This window comes from Nannospalax galili, unplaced genomic scaffold (genome assembly GCF_000622305.1).
Source record: "Nannospalax galili isolate Female #2095 unplaced genomic scaffold, S.galili_v1.0 scaffold120, whole genome shotgun sequence".
NCBI lineage: Eukaryota > Metazoa > Chordata > Mammalia > Rodentia > Spalacidae > Nannospalax > Nannospalax galili.
In genome coordinates, this window is record NW_008350324.1 from 6294784 (window position 1) to 6302831 (window position 8048).

Below are 8048 nucleotides of genomic sequence, written 5' to 3' on the forward strand. Positions count from 1 at the left end.
TAGCAACCTGAGCACTAAGAGCAATGCTGGGAGGGGGTGGGGATTACTATAGCAGAGTTTAAACTGTATTTACAGAGCTGTAGTCATAAAAGCAGCATGGCACTGGCACAAAAATAGGCCCATAGATCAATGGAACAAAATTGAAGACCCAAATATGAGTAAATGCAACTTCAGCCACCTGATATTTGACAAAGGAGCCAAGAATATTCACTGGAGGAAAGACAGCATGTTCAGCAAATGGTGCTGGCAATTCCAAACGGATGAAAACCTCAATGTAAAGCTTGAAACTCTGAAACTGTTGGAAAAAAACATTTGGAAAAACCTAAAATATATAGGTGTAGGAAAGGATTTTCTAAACTAGACATCAATTGCTCAGGAAACAAGGTCTAGACTCAAAAAATGGTACCTCTTTAAACTAAAAAGCTTCTGTACATCAAAGGAGGTAACCAGGGAAGCGAACAGAAAACCGAAAGATCTGGAGAAAATCTTCACCAGTGACACATCTGACAGAGGTTTAGTACCCAAAATATATAACGAACTAAAAAATTGGAGAATCAGGAAAAGAGGTAACCCAATTAAAAGATGGGCTAAGGAGCTGAATACAGAGTTCTCAAAAGAAGAAGTAAAGGTGGCTTTGAAACATCTTAAAAGATGTTCAACATCACTAATAATTAGGGAAATGCAAATTAAAACCACTTCAAGAAGATTTCATCTTATCCCAGTCAGACTAGCCAAGATCAAGAGAACAAATGATACCAAATGTTAGAGAGGATGTAGGGAAAGGGGACCCAGTTATACCACTCCTTGGCATATACCCAAAGAACTCATACTATTGCAGAGACACTTGTACATCCATTTTTGTGGCTGCTCTTTTCACATTAGCTAAGAGGTGGAAGCAACCTAAGTGCCCCTCAACTGATGAGTGGATAAAATGTGGTACATTTATATGATGGAGTTCTACTCAGCAATAAAGAAAGATGAAATCATAAAATTTTCAGGTAAATGGATGCAACTAGAAACTGTTATACTAAGTGAAGTAACACAGACTCAGATAAATAAATGACGTATGTTCTCCCTCATATGTGGATCCTAGCACCAAATCCTTATAAGTGAGTATGTATCCAGGCATAACTACAGGAACCAGGATAATAAAAAGGGACCAGGGAGGTAAAGGAAAAGAAAGAACCTGAGAAAGAAGAACAGTAAGAAGCAGGTGTTATTAACGGAAGTATGGATAAAAATGGGGTTATTTAAATGGGAGTGGGGAGGGAGAGTTATGCAAGGAACCTTGGGGATAAAGCGATAGAAGGAGCTCAAGAGAGGTGGGACCATAGGAGAAGGGTATTATTAAGGGAGAAATGGGAAAACGGGGGCCATTTAAATGAGAAACCGTGATGGAAGGGTTAGACAGTGAGAGAGATAAATAATGCCTAAGTACTTTAAAAAAACCAGACAGAACCATACTAGTCTAACAACCTACTGACAAATTATACATACAACTGGTTCAAGGAACAAAATGTATGTCTAGTCAAGGTTTATCTGTGAGCATTTGGTTTTTGCTCAAGCTTTATCTACATAGCACATAGTAATTAAAAGCACCAGACTTGTGGAACTAACTTTGGATGTTTAACAGCCATACTTTGAGGCTTATACTAATCTCGTCAGAGGGACTTAAAGGACAGTTTTTGCTCCTTGCCCTCCAAGGTCAACTAAGTTCCAGGGGACTATGGAGCATCTCTCAAAATGTTCTGTAAGTGTGGCGAATCACCTGTCCTCTTGTTCAGGGAGGGCATGGAGACCCACCAGATGGACTTGAACCAGTGTCCAGTCTACAAAGAGGAGGGTCAACACAGAGGAAACAGTTCCTCCATGCTTCCAAATGAAGCAACCCATCAAAGAGAAAGACCTTTGACTTATCTTCACATAGATGGAACTGGTAAAGAAAGGAGCCAGGGGCTCCTCCCAAGCCCATGTGACCCCTGAGGAACAGATCCTCAAGTGACCTTAAAAAATAAATTGGTTTATTTGGGCCAACTGTATGGTCTTAAATAAACTGTATGGTCTTTCCCAAAAGGAAAGTATAACAAAAGAGTAAAGTGATCAGTATATTTCTTTAAAAGTCCATGTGTATAGGGGCTGGAGAGATGGCTCAGCGGCTAAGAACACTGGCTGTTCTTGCCAAAGACCCAGGTTCAAATCCCAGCACCCACATGGCAGCTAACAGCTGTCCATAACTCCAGTTCCAGAGGATCCGTCAGCCTCTTCTGTCCTTCACGGGCAATGCACGATATGGGTGCACTTACCTACATGCAGGCAATACACACATACACATAAAATAAAATTAAAAAATTTTTTAAAAAGAGTCCATGTGTACAGCTAAAGGCTACATAACAAGAAACAATGGCAGACAGGAGATACCTTCCTTTGAGTTGTTGGTCAGGGTGGCTCAAGAGACTCCCAGACAGTAACCCAGCATAGAACTGGGAACATGAACAGCAGACCCCAGTCTTATCTGAAGGAATGTTGGCAACTGATTGCTGCTAGATGAGGAAGAGCTGATCTCCCTAAAACAAGGAACTCTAGATAGGCTGACTAGATTCAGTGGCTGGACTTGCACTGTCGAATGGCTGGGGTCAGCGACAACACACTAGATAGTAACAGGGATGACAGAGTATATGGGCTCCTGTGGGGGGCAGGTTATGGGAGGGTGCCATTTGGGATGCAGATATAAAGATAAATAAGATTGTTTAGGATGTTCTGTATGAAATGCACACAAAAAAATCAATAAAAAATTAAAAAAATTAGATCCCCTTCCCTATCTATGCCTCCCCCATGCCAAACCTCATGTATTCCACCATACATGTTAAGTCCTATCTAGTCAAACGTTTGTCCCCAGATGTTCAGTTCAAATCATCCACTAGAGTCTAGTTAGCCTATCTGGAGATTTTAAGTAAGGTCTACTCTCCCTCACCTGGTAGTAATCAGTCTTCAACAGTTCGCAGACCAGGGCTGGCCCATTGCCATTTCCCCTGCTCCACTCTGTGCCCTTGTCTGATTGAGCCAACATGGGTCTCGTGCTTGTCACTACCATTACCGCAAGTTCACATGTGCAAGCTTCCAGCCTCTGTTTCCTTATGTTCATGGGCCAACCCTGGCTCTTATAATCTTTCCACTCCCTCTTCCACATAATCCCTGAGCTGTGGGTGGATGAGGTTTAACACAGGAGTCCTATCCAAGGACACACACTCTGCAGTCTCTTATTCTCTAAAACTTGGCCCATTGTGGCCTTATACGTGCATCACACTCTTGTTGTATAAGCGAAGATTTCTGGTGAGAGTTGAGGAACGCACTAGTTTTCTCTCTACCCCTGTTCTGCTATGTTTCATGAACCTTAGGTGTAGCGATTCCACTGTAGCTATGTCACCGAGGACTGAACACCTCTCAGACAAATATTCTCTGTGTGTGACCAGTTGTTGAGCTCTGCTGTAGCCTCCATCTGTTGCAAAAAGAAACTTCTTTGATGAGCGATGTACAGTATACTTGTCTGTAAATACAGGATCCATAGCAGCATATGATAAGAAATTTCATTTGTCTAGAGATATGACAGAGATAGGGTTTTCTCTAGGATCTGTGACCTCTCCAGCCATGTGTATTTGGCTGTGTTCACTCATGAATTCACTCCCATTGAGAGGGTTTTAAGTCCAATTGAACAGCTGTTGATTGACCCCAGAAAACAGTGCCACTGCTGCACCAATAGAGGTAGTTTTCTGTGCCAGTTGTTTGGTTATTAGACTTAGGGCTGGGTTGAACCATTGATTGATTTTCTTCCTTAGCTTGTATAGTATCCTCTAGAGCTATGAGAGCTAAACTTTAGGTAAAAGGCTTCCAGGTCAGTTCCTGTTCCACTGCTTCAAGTCCTGTGTCCGAAGTATGTCCTGTCTTCAGTAGTAGGGTCTTACCTTCAAGTTCTGGGAGATAACCAAGAGTTCTGGCAATATCCCGTGTTATGTTGGGAGTCTCTTGGACCTCTTTAATCAACCACTTGAAGGGAGGGCTCTCTTGTCTGGCATTGTGCTCCTTGCCGTACAGCCCCCAGGTGTGCGCATGCACTAATGTTCAGACAGTGTCTGTGCATTTCTCAGGGGGTCTGGAGCCAACAGATTTTCCTCTGGCTTCCATAATCCCCCAAGATCCATTCATCTCTCTCTCCCCCATCCAACCTACCTTGTTTCTCCACAGTTCAAGTGCCCCCATTACTCCTCCCCTCCCCCCAATAACACTTGCCTCTCGCCATGCCCCCCTTCTGTGTTCCCTTCTCCCCCATCATCATGACCACCTGCATGTCCCTTCCTCCTCTCTTCCCAGATGAATACTCCCAGTTTCCCTAGGCTCTTCCTTTCCCTTTACCTCCATATTTCCTTCCCATTTTCCTAGCTCCTGTTGGTTACAACAGGCTATATATTTACGTATAAGGGATTGGTGCTATGATCTGCAAATATGTCACTTAGTATAACAGTCTCTATTTCCATCCATTTACCTGAAGATTTCATAATTACACCTTTTCTCACTGCTGAGTAGAACTCCATTATGTAAATGTACATTTTCATTATCCGTTTGTACTGACAAATTAAGAACATTTCGGTTGTTTTCATTTCTTAGCTATTGTGAAGAGAACAGCAACAAACATGGATGTTTTTATGTGTATGAGTGTATTGCCTGCATGTATATAACTGCACCTGTGTCATGCAATGCATAAGGGTGTCAGAAGAGGGCATCAGAGTCCCTTGGAACTGGAGTTATGGACTGTTGTTAGCCTCCGTGTGGGTGCTAACACACCCACAAGAGCAGCCAGTGCTCTTAATCTCTGAGCCGTCTCTCCAGTCTTATAATAAATATCATAATCATTTTATACCTTCTCCCCCATTTGCACCCCCATAGCTCCTCACCCAATTTCATGTATTCTGTCATATATGTTAAAGCCTATTGAGATTTTTCACAATGTATTTTGATCGTATTCAGACCCCCTCCCCATTTCTATCCCCACCTTACTACCTCTTGACTTCATGTCTTTTATTATTTTTCTCTTTTTCTTTCTATTGAGTCCAATTTGTGTTTCCCAAATGCTCTTGGGTGTGGGTCCAACCCCTGGAACCCAGTCAACCTACCAGATATCACACTCTTAAAGAAAACTGACCCTCCCTTTCCCAGTAGCTATCAATTGCCAAAAGATCCTCAGCCAAGCTGTCACAAGTGATGTGGGTTCATATGTGTAATTGTCCTGTTATGTCTGGACAGTATAGTTTCCTTATATTCATCCACTACCTCTGGCTCTTGCAGCCTTTCTGCTCCCTCTTCTGCAATGATCTGGGAGTCTTGGGAGGAGATGGTGTAATATAGGTGTCCCACTTAGGCCTGAGCACTCGGTAGTCTCTTCCTCTCTGCATGCTGATGAGTTGTGGGTCTCTGTATTAATTGCCATATGCTGCTAGAAGAAGCTTCTCTGGTGAGAGTTGAGAGATGCAGTAATCTATGGGCATAACAATAAATCATTAGCAATCAGTTTAATACTATGTCTACTTAGCAGAATAATAGCAATAAGCTCTCCCGTCTGACCTGTGACCTGTCTGGCCTACAGGTTCTTGTGCCTGATAGAGTGCCAGGTATGGGCTCCATCTTGTAAAATGGACCTTAAATCCAATCAGTTGTTATAGATTACTTCCATAACATTCATGGCACTATTGCACAAGTACGTATATCTTGTGAAGCCAGTCATTGTTATAACTTACAGAGATCACAGCTGGGTAAAGCTGATGATTATTTTTCTCTTCCAGTAGTGTGCACAGAACCATCTAGTACTATGAAAGCTAGGCAGTAGAGACAAAGCTTCAGGGACAGTATCAGTTTGATTTCTCCTTGTTTGTTTTATGATTCATGTATGTAGTGTCTTCAACAGTGTGGTCTTAAAGTCAAGCTCTGAAGGGTAATTAAGAGAAATGGCAACAGCCAGTATTGAGAGTCTATGCCCCACACCCCTGCCAACAACTCCAAAAGAGGGAGTCCACTTTTGGCATTGGGCATTTGTTTGATGGCCTGTGGGGTCTGGAAATGCCATTGAACCTCCATTATAGGGTAAACATATTTAAACTCTTTTTATTCTATATGCATATATTTTAAGAAGATTTTACAGTAGTAGGGTTCCATACGATGGTTTCCTCTTCCCTCCTCTTTCCTGCCTCCCATTCCCATTCCCTCTAACCCTTCTTATTCCATTATTTCCCTTTCCCCTTTTTATCACTGCATTCTATCTCTCATCTCAGGAAGTCCCCTCCCGTCATGGCCCCTTACTAGTTTCCTGATCCCTATGGATTTTCCTATTGAAACATACCCTTCTAAAGATTCAGGATTATTTTCATGAGTGGTGAGGGCTACCTTTGTCTGTGAATATTAGGGCATTTAGAATATAGTAAGAAATTACATCTAGGAAAGTGGCAGTGGTGGGTTCTTCTTTAGGGTCTATGGTCTCCCCATTTATGTGCACTTCACTCTATTTACAGTACCATGCATGAATTCCCTCCTATTGAACAAGCCATAAGTCCAAGTAGACAGCTGTTTATTAGCCCCAAGACAGGCATGCCACTATTGTACCATTAGAGATAATTTACTGAGTTGTTCATTGTTGTGGTTCATAGGTTTTATGACTGGGTAGGGCCATTGTTTTGCTTTCTCCCTTGGCAGTTGGCATAGTACCTTCTGATACTGGGAGAGTTAGTCTCTGGGGAGGAGACTTGCAGGTCAGTTCCAGCTCAACTGCCCCAAGTCCTATGTCAGAAGTATGGCATGTCTTCAGTAATAGGGTCTTACCTTCAAGTTCTAGGAAGCAACAGAGGGCTGTGGGAATAGCTTATGTTATTTTGAGAGTATCTTGGAGTACCCTGATCAACCCTGATCATTTAGAGTCCTACCTCTAGATGAAGGGAGGTTTCCCTTGCCTGGCACTGTGATTTTTGTTGTATAGCCTTCAACTATACACAGGCAGCCATATGTATTACATGTATATTTTTCAGTTGGCTTACAAAAGAATACATTTCTCTCTGTTTTTGCACACCACCTAAGTAATATTTATCTCTCTTTTCTCTCTTTCCCTGTATAATCCTCCCACTTTCCTGCCCAGTTAAAGTCTCTCTTTTCTCTCTCTCCCTGTATAATCCTCACACTTTCCTGCTCAGTTAAAGTACTCCCCATATTCCGCTCCTCTCCCTTGATAATGCCTGGGTCTTACTATCCCCTTCTCTTGAGCTCTTTCTTCCCTTCTCCCTCTTTGGTTCTTTTCCACTTTCCCTGCTCCTGTGTATTTCAGGATATATACTCACATATATAAAGATCTGAAGCTAGGATCCATAAATGTGAGAGACAGGCTTCTTTTTTTTTTTGCAGTAGATGGAGACTATTACAAAGTGCCACAACTGCTCAAAAACAAAGAATATGTGGCTGTGGGGTGCTTACTCCTGATATTTCTACAATTCAGCCTCTACACCTAAGCATCAGGAAGCATAGTGGAAGAGGGAACAGAAAGATTTTAGGAGACAGAGGAACAAGATGCCTGCTACTAGATAACACATTCTAGATATGATAGAGAAAGCCTCAGTATGGTAGCATAACAAGATTTGCATAGTGACAAAGCCATTTGTCTTTCCAGTGTGGATGCAAAACATTTCATGAGGTCCTACCTCTAGAAGAAGAACTACAGAAAACAGATGGATGCTGAAAGAGCAAGAATCATTTTTCTCCAAGGATTACATCCCTAGTAGGTTACCTAATCCCAAGTGGTCAGCCCCAAACACATACACACATGAGCATCACTAAATGGACTTAGTGCACTGTATTTCTATCTCTATCTCTATCATCTCTATCTCTGTCTCTATTTCTATCTCTATCTCTATCTCTGCCTCTGTCTCTAACTCTCCCTCTCCCACGACCTCTATCTCTATCTCTAGCTCGGCCTATCTATCTATCTATCTATCTATCTATCTATCTATCTATCATCTATC